The 14,094-nt window shown below is 43.5% G+C and overlaps 1 pseudogene; it reads right to left on the bottom strand.

Moving 5' to 3' along the window:
• Positions 1-282: 282 nt before the first annotated feature.
• LOC116754003 lies at positions 283-8,361 on the bottom strand (annotated as a pseudogene).
• Positions 8,362-14,094: the final 5,733 nt, after the last annotated feature.

The raw sequence follows: 14,094 nt of genomic DNA, 5'->3' as shown, positions 1-14,094 counted from the left end.
AGTTAGGAGTTTGGTATTAGCAGGTACAAACTACTATATGCATAAAATCGATAAACAACAAGGACCTACTGTATAGCACAGTGAACTATATTCAATATCTTGTAGTGGAAAAGAATCTGAAAAAGAATATATATATAAATTATAAATATATATATTATAAAAATATTATAAAGAATATTATATATATATAGATCTGAATCCCTTTGCTGTACACCTGAAACAAACACAACATTGTAAATCAACTATACTTCAACTAAGAAAAGGCACCTTCGCAACAGGTGCTCAGTCGTCTGCGGGTCAGCACAGCCTCAAACTGGCAGATCCAGGATGAGGAAGCAGGTTCCATGATGTGTTCTAAGTTCCTAAATTGGCCCACCAGGGAAAGGGCTGTCCTCACCGGAGAAGAGACTGGTGGTGAGAATGATGTTCCACACCCAACACTGGCCTCTGATCTGCCAGTAGAAGTGGCTGGACATGTAGCTAGAGATGCAGCAAGTCAGGGCATACAAGATGGCTGCTGAGTTAATGGCCCCAGGATGGTGCACACTGAACACGCCCAGCAGTGCCATGACGATAATGCCTGCAGGGTGGTAGTGGAAAGCCTGTGTCAGGTTTCACCCAACCCTCTTCTGGCAATTTCAGAGGAATCAGCTAGCTCGCTTTCTCCCAGACCCAGGGCTTCCATCCAAACAATATCCCCCAGTTCTGTTGTCTAGAAAACCCACAATAGAATAACAATAGAATATACACATCCTTGCTAGAGCCATCCACCCCTTAGGTCTGCCCCTCACCTTGGACAGAAGAGAAGATCTGCAAATCTTTTTCTGAACAGACCACCTACTTAGTCCTACCCCTTGAGAGAAATCCCTGATTAATTTTTTATCACCTCACCAGTGCCAAGGGCCAGGAACTGGGCACCCACACCAAGCACAGCACAGAGCAGACCACGATATGGAGGGACGTGGAAGACATCTGTATAGATAATTTCCTCGCCATTGTCACCTTGGTCAAAGTCATCACCAGAACCTCCAGAGGTTGGCTCTTCATCCAAGTTGTACCGAGCCAGGTCCTTTCGAAGCACACGCATGAGAATGACAGCCACAAAACCCACCAGTAAAAGCACAAGCACCATGGAATTGATGATGGACTACCAATGGATTTCCAGTGTTTGGGGAAAGAAACCGCCATCATCACCACGCACCTGTCACTCCAATGCTCACCTGACGTCTCAGACCAGCGCATGCTGTAGGTGTGGGTGAGGCCTAGGAACTTATGAGGTCGTAACCCATCTAAACTGGGGGGCTTGACGTCCCGCACTGAGACTCTGGCACATATAATCCAGTCTCTGTGGAATTCTAGGTGGAAGTCTAAATGGGTCCAGAGTCCTGACTTGTGGCTGTGAGGCAGGAAGCCACTCTCCTCCATGTAGCCCACAAAGTCACAGATTGGCAAGTTGTCCACCACAAATTCAAAATAGTATAGTTCCTTTATGGCCTGGCGCAGCCGTTCCACCTACAAAGAGCAAGCCAGGAGTCAGACAAGGCTTCCCCAGGCATTGGATTAGAGCAGGGTTTCACCCTCAGCACTAATGAAATTTGGGGCTGGATAATTCTTTGTTGTGACGCTGTCCTATGCCTTGTACGATGCGCCATCCCTGGCTTCTTACTAGATGTCAGTAGCGTCCCCCAGTGGTGACAGTCAAAAATATCTCCAGACATATCTCCAAATGTCTCTGAGAGACAAAAGCCCCTGTTGAGGGACTGCCCCGGTGGTCCAGTGGCTAAGACCCCTTGCTCCCAATGCACGGGGCCCACGTTCGATCCCTGGTCAGGGAACTAGATCCTGCATGCCACAATTTAAGATACTGCGAGCCGCAACTAAGACCCGGTGCAGCCAAATAAATAAATAAATATTTTTAAAAAAGAAAAAGCCCCCTGTTGAGAACCACTGGTTAGACCCTAGTATGTTGAGATTCTCCGAAATGAGCAAGTATTACTTGACAGGATGAAGGCCTAGAAGAAGAGGGATAAGGTGTAGGAAGGTCTGGAGTAGACTAAGGAAAAGTGCCCTAAGATAGAAATTGCTGAAGAAAAAAACATGACAGGGAAAATTAGGTAGAGTGTACAGGAGCCAGTTAAAAAAGCTGAGAGGTAGGAATGGAAGAAAATGACTACGTAGAGTGACAGTTGGGACCTTATTACCAACAGAGAAGCTTCGAGTCAGGAGCCCTGGGTTCTGATATCAACTCTACAATCCACTATCCATGTAATCTTGAAGTTACTTCTGAACAAGTATGTTTATTCATCAACCAAATGCAAATAATACTACCTGTTCTGCCTGCCACATGAGGTTGTAGTTAGAATCAAATCAGATCCTTTCCCATAAAGGTGCTTTGAAAACCAAAAAAAAAAAAAAAAAAGACAACCTACACCTCTCCCCACCCTCCCAATCAGAGGGACAAGCCAAGGGCTGAAGTGGCCCCGTTTGCCTGCTTGCGGGTGTCAGTGCTGGGTTAGAAGCTCAGATTATTCATGTGCTTGAGCTAGGGAGTCTTTAAAATCCTAGCTTTTCCCCAATTTCTCCCTGAGTTTGGGAGGAAGTGGGTGAGACTGGCCTGAGGTACCTTAGGGCCATCTCTGCCTGTGGCTCTTTTCTCTTAAAAACTTCTTTTCTGGAGGTTGAAATGAATCTCCCCATCAATCTGTGATGGGGGGAGGAGGGATTATTATCTCTCATATTTCACAGACAGGAATAGTAAAGAATTAAAAGCTTAAGTAATGTTCCCAAGGTCATGTGGTGAATTAGTAACCGAGACAGGGAAAGGATTCAGGTTTCTGGTCCTTTCAGTTTTGTTGCCTCAGCATTAGATCTTGCTGTCTCTTTAAATCTCACATGTAGTTAGGAGTAGGGTCTGTAGCTGTGTATTAGTTCCATCTTAACTTTGCTCATTAAAAAAAAAAAAAGTGGGGCACCCCTTCCTTTCCTAAACTTCTACTGCAAATCTGCTTTGTGACTTTATTGGGCGAGACCTAAAAGACGGTCGTATTTTCCCCCAGCACAGCTGAATATCCTTGTTCTTTTGGCTATTGGTGTTCTGCAGCAGCTGTCTGACGGAGATGGAGAGCTCCGACAAGGATGGGCCGGAACTCCAGCTGCTGGTAAGCAAGTGTTCACTATTTATAGCGAGAGGGGGGCTGCAGAAGAGTGGAATTTTTTCCTTCTGAGTCGTTTTGGTGCAACCAACAGGAAGTGGGCTCTGATAGATGCTAAATTTGATGACTTGAGTGAGGTCTATTACAGCACTTCTCAAACTTGTCTGTGCATCAGAATCACCCAGAGGGGAGGGGCTTGTTGAAACACAGACTCCTGGGTACCACCCCCAGAGTTTGTGAATCGGTAGATCTGGGATGGGGCTTGAGAAAGTGCATTTCTAACAAGTTTTTGGGTAATGCTGACGCTGCGGGTTGGAGAACCACTGCTTTATTGTAGTGGGTGGAGTGTCCGGGCAAGGGCCATCGTACATGGTAGCAGATTGAACCCAAGAAAGGCACTGACATGCACCAAAAGACTCTTTCTGGTGATCTTACTGTCCTTGTCCAATCAAAATCAGTCACTTCTGAGCCGGCATTTCCAGGGCAAAGGTATTATTTTATAAACAAAGAAAATGGCCTAAGATTTAAAGGATAGGGTTCATAAGAAATATGTGTGTGTATTATTTAATAAAAATTATTCCCTCCCCCCCACCCCTTTCTCCAGTGAAAAAAGTGTGACTTGTTAGGTCATTTTATCACATCGTAATGTTTGGAGTCAAGACTGGCAGATTTCACCTCCACTTTCAACTCCAGCCAGAGACACACACCGGCCTTGCCGGCTGAGGTATCCACCTTTGATCGATGGCCAGGAAAAAGCAAGCAGACAAGTCCTGGGAGAACATGGCTAATCTGCTAAGTAGACCAAGACTTTGGCTTTGGCCTCTCAATTTCTGGTATGAGATGGGCCTGTTTAAGTTTCCTGCTTCTTTTTGAATGAATTTTGATATTTTATATTTTCCTCAAAAACGATCCATTTCACTCAGACTTTGAAAATAGGAATACATATTTGTACAAATGATTCTTTTACAAGAATTTAAATTTCTTACATACAAATATCAAGTCATTATCATTATTTTACACCTGAAACTAATACGATGTTTTATGTCAAATACATCTCAATAAATAAAGTTAAAAAAAAAGAGAATTATAGTTTCCTATATATGTGTGTCAATCCAGTTTCTAATTCCTAACTTTATTTGTATTTTTCCTCTTTTTCCTTGATTAGTCTAACTTAGTGGATTATTTATTATTGTAGCTGTTTTCTCTTTTCTGTGATGAACCAGCTCTAGATTTCTTTATCAATATGAAGACCTTCGAAGGGTCTGAGATTTTATCCTATTTGCAAGCTAACAGGTTAGTTAGTCTGTTGGTAGAGCATGCGAGTCTCCCAGGTCCAAGACAGCTAGAGTATCAGCATTTTTGCCGCTTCCCACAGGTCCTTGCCATGGAGGTCGCATGATGCTTTCTCACGTAGTAGGTTGGAGGAGAGGAATCCAGATCCTAAGCTTAGCAGACCCAACTCTTTCATAAGGAAAGTAAGAACGCCTGCCCTTGGCTCCAGGTAGGGGCACTCCCTCTAGCTTCCCAAGCTGTTTGCTACACAAACCTCCTTGAAAAGATAAGTCTAGGACAAATGTAGTCAGTGTGTCTGCTCCTGAGATGTGCAGAAATTCAAGCCACCCATGGGAGCACTGTCTCCCAACAATCAATGCCACTGACTTTGTTTTCAACATCATCATATTCTGCTTTCATTTTAAATTCTATTTTCCTTAGATTTTAAAAGTGATTCTTTTTTTAGTCTTCTTGAATAGTCGCTTCCTTCATATTCATTCTTAAGCTAAAAAGGTTTTAAGATTATGACTTTTCCTCTGAATAAATCTTTGACTACATCTCATAGATGTTAATAAGTAGTGTTCTCTTGATCATTATTTGCTGAATTATCTAGCTTTCCTTTCTTATTTAGGAGGTTCCAAGGGTTTGAACAAAATGAATCAATCATCTTTGGCTCTGCTACTCTCTCAGTTTACTCTGGAAGCTGTTGTCTTTTCCTCAAACTTTGTAGATTAAAGCCACAAAGCCCTTTTTAATAGGATCTATGTGACTTGTGTGCTAAACAAGTTTACATTGCACTTTATTGCAGTTTAAGAGGAAATGGGATTTGGAAGATGAAGGTTCAGGCCTGACTCTGCCACTTCATACTGGTAACCTAATAAATGCCCATTTTGAGTCTCACTTTTGTCTGCAGATGTCGGATTGAATTATATTATCTCTCATGTCCTTTTCAATTTATGACTGTAAGAGATTTGGAATTAGTTTCAGTTACACTCTGAATGATTTCTAGGCTGACTTGTTAGTGGAAGCAACACGGCCAAGTGGAAAGCTCTCTGGCTTTAGAAACTGGAAAAGCTGAGTTCAACCCTTGCCATGGGCAGCAAATGCTTGATTCCTCACATGTTTTCTTGTGTGATGCTTTCAGAGGAAAGAAAATCACATGGCCGTGGCAGCTCAATTCCTCCCCTTTTTGTAGCAAGAAGACAGCTCAGTTGGTCAGAGTGAACTAAGGAAGAAAGAGCCTGGGACTTCCCTGGTGGCACGGTGGTTAACAATCTGCCTGCCAATGCAGGGGATATGGGTTCGAGCCCTGGTCCGGGAAGATCCCACATGCCGTGGAGCAACTAAGCCTGTGAGCCACAACTACTGAGCCTGCACTCTAGAGCCCGCGAGCTGCAACTACTGAGCCCGCGTGCCACAACTACTGAAGCCTGCACGCCTAGAGCCCATGCTCCATAACAAGAGAAGCCACCACAGTGAGAAGCCCGCACACCCCTGCTCGCTGCAACTAGAGAAAGCCCGCGTGCAGCAACGAAGACCGAACACAGACAAAAATAAATAAATAAAATAAATAAAATTTTTTTAAAAAGGGAGGAATAGCCTGATGCTGGAGGCTGAGCCTGGAAGCTTCCCCGTTCTAACATGGCTGTCTGTTTCATGGCTCAGGAAGCGCCATTACTACAGAATTACCTAGATGTTCCCGTGCTTCTTTCTCTAAATGTGTGTAGAGCACTAAAGGCATGGAACACCTCTCCTGGGATCTTTCCATGATGTGTCTGCCTCCTATGCTGAGTCCCACACACCTCTCTGGGGCACGATGGGACCTCAGAGACCCACCAACACTCGTTACTTCTATGCTTTTAAGTTTCCCCCTGATAACCTATTTTTAATTAACACCATGTGTGCTGTTAATATGTGTGTTCCTGTCCTTTTCATACAACCCATACTGTTTTGTTATTTTTAAAATAAATTTATTTATTTATTTATTTTTTTTTTTTTGGCTGCGTTGGGTCTTCACTGCTGCGTGGGCTTTCTCTAGTTGCGGTGAGCGAGGGTTACTCTTCCTTGCGGCGCACAGGCTTCTCATTGCGGTGGCTTTTCTTGTTGCGGAGCAGGGGCTCTAGGCGCGTGGGCTCAGTAGTTGTGGCTCACGGGCTCTAGAGCTCAGGCTCAGTAGTTGTGGCGCCCGGGGTTAGTTGCTCTGCGGCATGTGGGATCTTCCCGGACCAGGGCCGGAACCCGTGTCCCCTGCACTGGCAGGCGGATTCTTAACCACTGCACCACCAGGGAAGTACCCAACCCATACTGTTTGGTGAGCATCATACCAAGTGCTTTACACACAGCATTTCATTTAATCCCCATAACGAGCTTGACTGTCAGGTATATTATCCCCATTTTACAAACAGGAGAAACCTAGTGCTCAGAAAAGTTCAGCAATTTGCTGGAAGAGGCAGAGCTAGAGTTTGAATCAAATTGTTTGGTTTTCGGGCCTGTGGTTTTAACTCTAAAAGGGCTCCGTTCACATCCTAGACATCACAGATAATTTTCCTGCAGCTGGCGCAAAAGGGTCTTATTTAAAAAAAAAATCAGTATGTTAAGACAACTTTTTTAATAGATGAAGATAAAGTGTAAGGGATGCCTTTTCCAATGTGTCTGAAAGCACCGTGTGGATAAGCAGTAGCTCTGATGTAACATGACTATGTCGTGAGAGGCAATTCATACATGGTGATGAAAATGTTTTTAGGGTTGTTTTTTTTTTTAAGGAAAGGTTCAATTCAAGATGCATTCAGCACTCTTGAGAATGCAAAGCCCAGTCTCAGAGGGAGGAGGGAAGGAAGGGCAGGACTGGCGGTGGTGTTTCAGGAAGCCCAATACCTTGACCTCTGAAGTCCTAAGTCCAGAACATTCAAGGTAACCGCAGCTTCTCATTCTTTCCCTGCTGCTCTGTTGACACGATTTCCCAGAACTCACAGGAAAATTATTGGGAGCTCTAGTGTCTGTGAGAGTTCCACAGCACCGCTGCTTAAAGAAAATAATTTGTTGTCCTATCTGGTGACATGGTAGACTGTGACTAAGGACACCCGTATTACAAAGGCAGGTGGGGGAAATCTTCATTTTTAGGAAATTAACTTTATTATGTTTCATGAGCTAAAAATGACCCTTTGGATCCATAGTGCTACAGACCCACATGGGTCTGTAGAGATTCCCTACCTTCCTAACAGCATTTTGTTACAAAATACTCTTTAATTCTTTTCCATAAGGCTCAAATGTCCTACTTTGACATGCTATTTTCAGTTTTTGTGAGCAAAATACTCTTCTGAGACTTGCCAGCACTCACATTAACTCATTCCTTTCTTTTCTCCTGGCTCAGCAAATAACAGATTCTCCGGGGTCCGAGCAGGGCCTAGTCTTCTAGATTCCCCCTTGACTCGCCTGTCATCTGGTTTAAGCAGATTCTCACTTCAGGGGAGCCAGCAGTCCTCCAAGTGTCCCCGGAGGACTTGTGATAGCAAATATGTGTATATACTCTCAACACCCAGATATGTATAAGTATGCATCCTTGCTGGGCGATGTGCTAAAACAGTGAGGTGAATGGCCTCACTGGGCTTGTGAAGTAAAGCACAAGACTTTGCTGGTATACCTAAATGCAGATGCATGGAGAGCCACACAGAAACACATGCACGTCCATACAGAAATAGATACATTACCCAGAGACAGCAGATGGAGGCTCGGAGGACTTCCTATAAGAGGTATATGTCAGGGAGGAAGAAATTTTCCTCTACCCTTCTAGGTTCTTTTGGCTGGTCTAAGAATTAATTTGACATGAGATGGATGAACAGGAGAAAATCAAACAAAAGTTTAATAACATGCATACAAGGGAGAGACCCAGAAGTGAGTAGCTTGCCAAAACGACCGAAACCCTCACCTTAAAGACCATCCTCAGTTAAAGACAAAAGAGGATGTTGGGAGTGGTGGTTTGGGATCTCAAAGGGGGAGGAAGGAAATTGACATGGAGATGGAAAAGCAAATGTTTGGTGAACAAATGTTTGCTGGGCCATGCAGAGATAACAAGACATGGAGAGGAATTTTAACAAACAGACCTTGCCAGGTTCCTCCCTGTCTGCACACCTAGTTCATACAATAGTTACCTATGGTGAAGGCTCCCTTCCAGGAACTGGTCCTCTATCTCCATCCTTTAGGCAGTTAGGGGGAAGATCAAGGGTTCTTCCTGAGTCTTTTGGGCCTTGATTGTGTTCAGCTCAAAATAATGCCAAAGAGAAATTTTTGGGGTGGTGAATTTTGCTCCCCTACACCAACAAATACCTTCAATAGACTTTTTTTTTTTTGCGGTACGCGGGCCTCTCGCTGCTGTGGCCTCTCCCGTTGTGGAGCACAGGCTCTGGTCGCGCAGGCTCAGCGGCCATGGCTCACGGGCCCAGCCGCTTCGCGGCATGTGGGATCTTCCCGGACCAGGGCACGAACCCGTGTCCCCTGCATGGGCAGGCGGACTCTCAACCACTGCGCCACCAGGGAAGCCCCTTCAATAGACTTTTGATTTCAAAGGATGCCAGGAACTGGGAGGCAGGTAAAATTGGCACAAACTCAAGAAGACAGCTGCCTTGATGAGAATAGGTTCACAGACAGCTCAAAGCAAAAAAATAGGGCCCTGGAATTTCATGTAGGTCTAGTTCCTAGCTTGGAATCTAGGAAAAGGAATAATTCTAACAATGTGACTTGCTGTGATTCTTCAGCACCACCAAGAGAGGGGAGAATTTGATCTACACAGGGGTGTGCCTAGTAGGAAAGTGGTTTTATGTAAGTTGTATGGGTGACTTGTGTGAATGTCCTTTAAACCTATGTAGTTTCCTTTTTACTGATCCCAGGTTCTTCTATATTAGCCTTCTGATAATTGCTTTGGCTCCCCGAGAGGTCTCTAACTACTGCTCAACTCAGCAGAATTGTAGTAATACCAAAGATAGTTTCCCTTGGAGTTTTTTTGGGTGCTTCCTAGAGAAATACTAAATCAGGTATGTCTCCCACTACAAAAATAAAAAGTATATCCTGTTGCATAAATTAGTCTCTTGAGAGTTGGGGTAATACAAATTCATTCACTAGAATTTGAGCTAAGAAAGTGGAGTTTATCTTTAACATCAGCCAGTATAGCACTTCCTAAAAGAATTTACACTAACCCTTCAAGAAGTAATCTCATAGCTTTCATTCATCCATTCATTCATTCACTCACTCATTTGACAAATATTTATTTAACACTTTATATATGCCAGGCCACCTTCTAGGCGGTAGGGATACATCAGAGAACAAAATACTCAAAACTCTTGTGGAGCTTATATTCTGGTGGAGTTAGTGCTTTGGGCTGTCCTTTTATGGAGCTTCACTCATTTGTGTGATCATTTGATTCATTTTTTTCCTCTTCTGTAAGGTCCATGAGGACTGGGTCAATTTTGCTGAGCATTGAACATCTAGCACGCACACAGTGCCAACTCGTAAAAGACACTCAATAAATATTTGTTGAATGAGTAAATTAGTAAATTCTCAAAGTTTCACAGCTGGACTTTGGGCCTCAAGCAACCATTCCTAAACCCTTAGAACTTTAAGGAGTATGCGTGCTTGGTAATGGCTAATGGGCATTGCTCTCTTGGCAGGAAGTGACAGAGCCAGGATTCAAATCCAGTCTTTCTGACTCAAAAGCTGATGTTTTTATTCATTGTACCAGTGGTCTCAAACTGAGAAACCTATCCCGAAGGTATTCAGAGACATATCAAAGGGAATGTAGGTGCAGGAGCTCTTAAGGGTATGGTTGATTTTATTTTCCAAAAATGGCTTAAACAGTATTTCCATCCACATCCTTTTCTGGAACCTTGCCACACCCCCATCAGAAGGAGGAGTCTGTGTATCTTCCCCTTGAACCTGGGTGGGCCTTTATGAACATCTCAACTAATAGAATGGGCAGAAGTGATGCCACGTGACTTCTGAGGTGAGGTCCACCTGGACCCTTCTCTCGGGATACTTGTTTTTGGAACCTAGCCACCGTGCTATGAGGAGGTCCAGACCTCATGGAGGGGCCCACATGAAGAGGAACTGTGTCGGGGGTCCCAGGGCCCCCCCGGGTTTGATGATTCACTATGAGGTCTCACAGAACTCAGCATATGGTTGTGCTCACGACTAAGATTTATTATATGAGCGGATACAGTGCCAAATCAGCGAAGGGAAAAGGTGTGCGGGGCAAAGTCAGGAGAAACAGGCACAAGTCTCTGGAGTCTTCTCCCTGTGGAGTCACACAGGGCGCGCTGAATTCCTCCAGCAATGAGCTGTGACCACGCGTGTGAAATGGCATCTACACAGGAGGGCTAAGAGACAAAGTGCCCAAGGTTTTTATGGTGGGCTGGTCATGTAGGCACCCTCTGCCTAGCATGTCCCAAGATTCTAGACCCCCAGAAGGAGGCTGGTATTTAGCATAAACCACATTGTTTGTATAAACAATTTAAGCACAGAGAGCCACTCTTATCAGTTAGGGAGGTGAGCACCCTCCCCAAATCCAAATTCCCAAATACTAGTCAAGGACCAGCCTTGCCAGTAGGCCTTTCTAAGGAGAGCAGTCAGGCCCGCTGCATAGGATATGAAGCCTGCAGCCTCAGCCCCGCCTGAGCTCCCAGCTGACAGCCATGGACAACTTGACATCCATGTGTTGTCTTGGAAACCCATCCCCCAGCCCTTAGCTAAGTCACGTGGAGCAGAGGCGAGCTTTCCCCTGTCAGCCCTACCCAAGTTACAGATCTGTGAGCAAAGTAAATGACTGTTCTTGGTTTAAGCTACCAAGTTTTGGGTAGTTTGTTATGCAGCAATAGATAGGGAATCCTTTGCAGATTTGAATGCGCCATTTGTCCTCTTCTAAAATTGATCATCTTAAGAATCCAGCATCACAACAGATCCTTTCACAAAGGCCAGTCTGCACTGTACAGTTAAGGTGTGTGGTCACCCTCCTGACTCTTACCAGGCGCTTTGTCCTAGATTTACCTGTAAAGGGTCATATAGCAGATATTTCAGAATTTGTGGGCCACACACTGTCTCTTTGAATGTTTGTCTCTCTCTCTGTGTGTGTGTGTGTGTTTTACAATCCTTTAAAAATGTAAAAACCATTCTTAGCTTGAGGGCTGTACAGAAACAAGATGGGCAGAATCTGGTCAGCACCAGCTGGCCTTAGTTTGTCAACCCCTGTCCTAGATCATTAAAAAAGCAAAAAAATCACAAACAAAACAAAACCTCCAGTGCAGCAAAGAAAGGGACAATTTGAAATAATGGTGTCAATACTGAGAAAAAAAGAGAATGGTTCAAGTATTTGGTAACAAACGCTTTTGCAAGCCAGGTGGTTTCTAAGTTTTTGCTTTCAACTGTATTGAAGGAGACCTAATCACATTTTTAGCTGGTAGGTCATAAAAAATAATTCTAGATGTTAGATCACTATGAGATTGTTGGTCTATAACTTGGAAGGCATTCAGAGAATTAAGTAAAATTGCAGTCACATAATTCATTCCATTTTCATGTCAACAATATTCTTTGGTGCTGTGTCTATAAAAAATAAAAATTGGAATAGAATTCATATAGAAGCCTGTGTCATTCTAGCAATAAGTAATGTTAATTTTTAAAAAAATGACTAATTTTGAAAAGTCCCATCTTATTAAGAGCTACGTTTCCAATAAAATTTCACTTTTCACCTTTAATAAATATATATATGTTGTTTTGTTCAATTGTATATTACTAATAATTGTAATACTAACTTAATCCAAAATAAAAATTTAAAAAACTCAGAGCCTAGTAGTTACAGGAAATTTAAATAAATGTCAATTTCAACTTCTGTACATACATTTATGACAGATATGCAAAAGAGGATCAATAAAATACTTTTAAGAATAAAATATATTTACATTAGCATAAAATTCAATGGAGGAAATAGGATGGAAATAAAAGCTCAAGGAGAAAAAGGAGCAACATGAAATTTCCAATTGTCAAGAAGAGCTTATTCTTGTATTTTTAAAATCTGGATGATGTTGGCTCTCAAATTGTGCCACTTTTAGATTCCACTGGATGTATTTAAAGGAGTGATATGACGGTTTTATTTTAAGATGTTAATATTTACAATACAGCAGAACAGTAGTTCTCAAAGTGTGGTTCCTGAGCCTTAGCACTGGGATCACCTGGTAACTTTACAGAAATGCAAATTCCCAAGCCCCACCTGAAACTTACTGAATCAGAAACTCTGAGGACGGGCCCCAGCAATCTGTGTTTTCACCTGCCCTCCAGGTGATTCTGATGCCTACACAAGTGTGAGGACCACTGTGCCATCAGTTGCTGCCTTTGCAGTTACTTAAACTTATAATAGAAAAATTTTAATGTCAATTTAAAATGTGTGAGGTACTTCCCTGGTGGTCCAGTGGGTAAGACTCCACACTCCCAATGCAGGGGTCCCGGGTTCGATCCCTGGTCGGGGAACTAGATCCCGCATTCATACTGCAACTACGAGTTCACATGCTGCAACTAAGAAGTCAGTGTGCCACAACTAAGAGTCTGCATGCCGTAACTAATGCACTGTGGTATCCTAAATGGGAGAGAAATCCAAAAGGGAGGGGATATATGTATATGTGTGGCTGATTCATTTTGCTGTGTAGTAGAAGCTAACACAACATTGTACTCCAATAAAAATTAATTAAAAAAAAAGAAGTCTGCATGCCACAACTAAGAGCCCGCATGCTGCAACTAAAAGATCCTGTGTGCCACAAATATAATCCAGAGCAGCCAAAATAAATAAATATTTTTAAAAATTAAAAAAAAATCTGTGAGGGGACACACTGACTTATAAAAAATTATTTGATGCATACACAAGCAAAAATGTTTGAGGACTACTACACCAGACCCTGAACCTCTTGTATCTTTCAGCTAAAGAAAGTTTTCTCCTGAAGAGGAATTAGTGGCTTGGACAAGTACTGAGGATGGTTCCGCATAGAAACTGGATAGGATTTGGACAGGCACAAGAAAGGACAGCATGGTAGGCAGAGGTATGGAAAAGGCTCAGAGGTGGTCGAGCACAGGCGTGGGTGAGGGAAGAGTTGGGCTAGGCTGGAGCATGGGGTGTGGGGAGAGAGCAGTTGGAAATAAACCTGGAAAGACAAGATTGCAGTGATGCCAGGACTTTATTTTGAACAGGAGAAAGATACGGTCAGAGATGTGCTTTTATGGAATGAGTCTTGCATAAATCAGGTGGGAGAGACTGGAGGCAGTGAGATCAGATGCTAGGGCGCCACCTTGGAGCCCGTCCGCACCCCAGGATGGTCACTACCCTCTCTTAGCTGGAACAGTCCTTGTCTGCCATCACTGAAAAGTGTAGATGATGCCCACTGGGGTATAATAAGTATATCTGGACTTTCTCCCTGGTTCCTGGCACAGAACTCCTCAAACCCTTGGAATTTCCTGAGTGACAGGAGTGTCTTTTGTTCTTCATCAGGAGCCCCCTTTTGAGCACATCTGAGTTTACATTAATGAGCTGTCTTAAGGTGGGAGCCCTAGATCCCCTCAGATGGGGCTGGTCACCAGAAAGACCAAGTGATTAGAAGGTTGGAACTTTCAGCCCCACTCACAGGCTGGGAAGGGGATGGGGCGG

Source organism: Phocoena sinus, chromosome 5 (assembly GCF_008692025.1).
Source record: "Phocoena sinus isolate mPhoSin1 chromosome 5, mPhoSin1.pri, whole genome shotgun sequence".
In the NCBI taxonomy this organism is placed as follows: domain Eukaryota; kingdom Metazoa; phylum Chordata; class Mammalia; order Artiodactyla; family Phocoenidae; genus Phocoena; species Phocoena sinus.
Note: the sequence above shows the minus strand (reverse complement) of the source record. Positions and strands in the feature narration are given on the sequence as shown.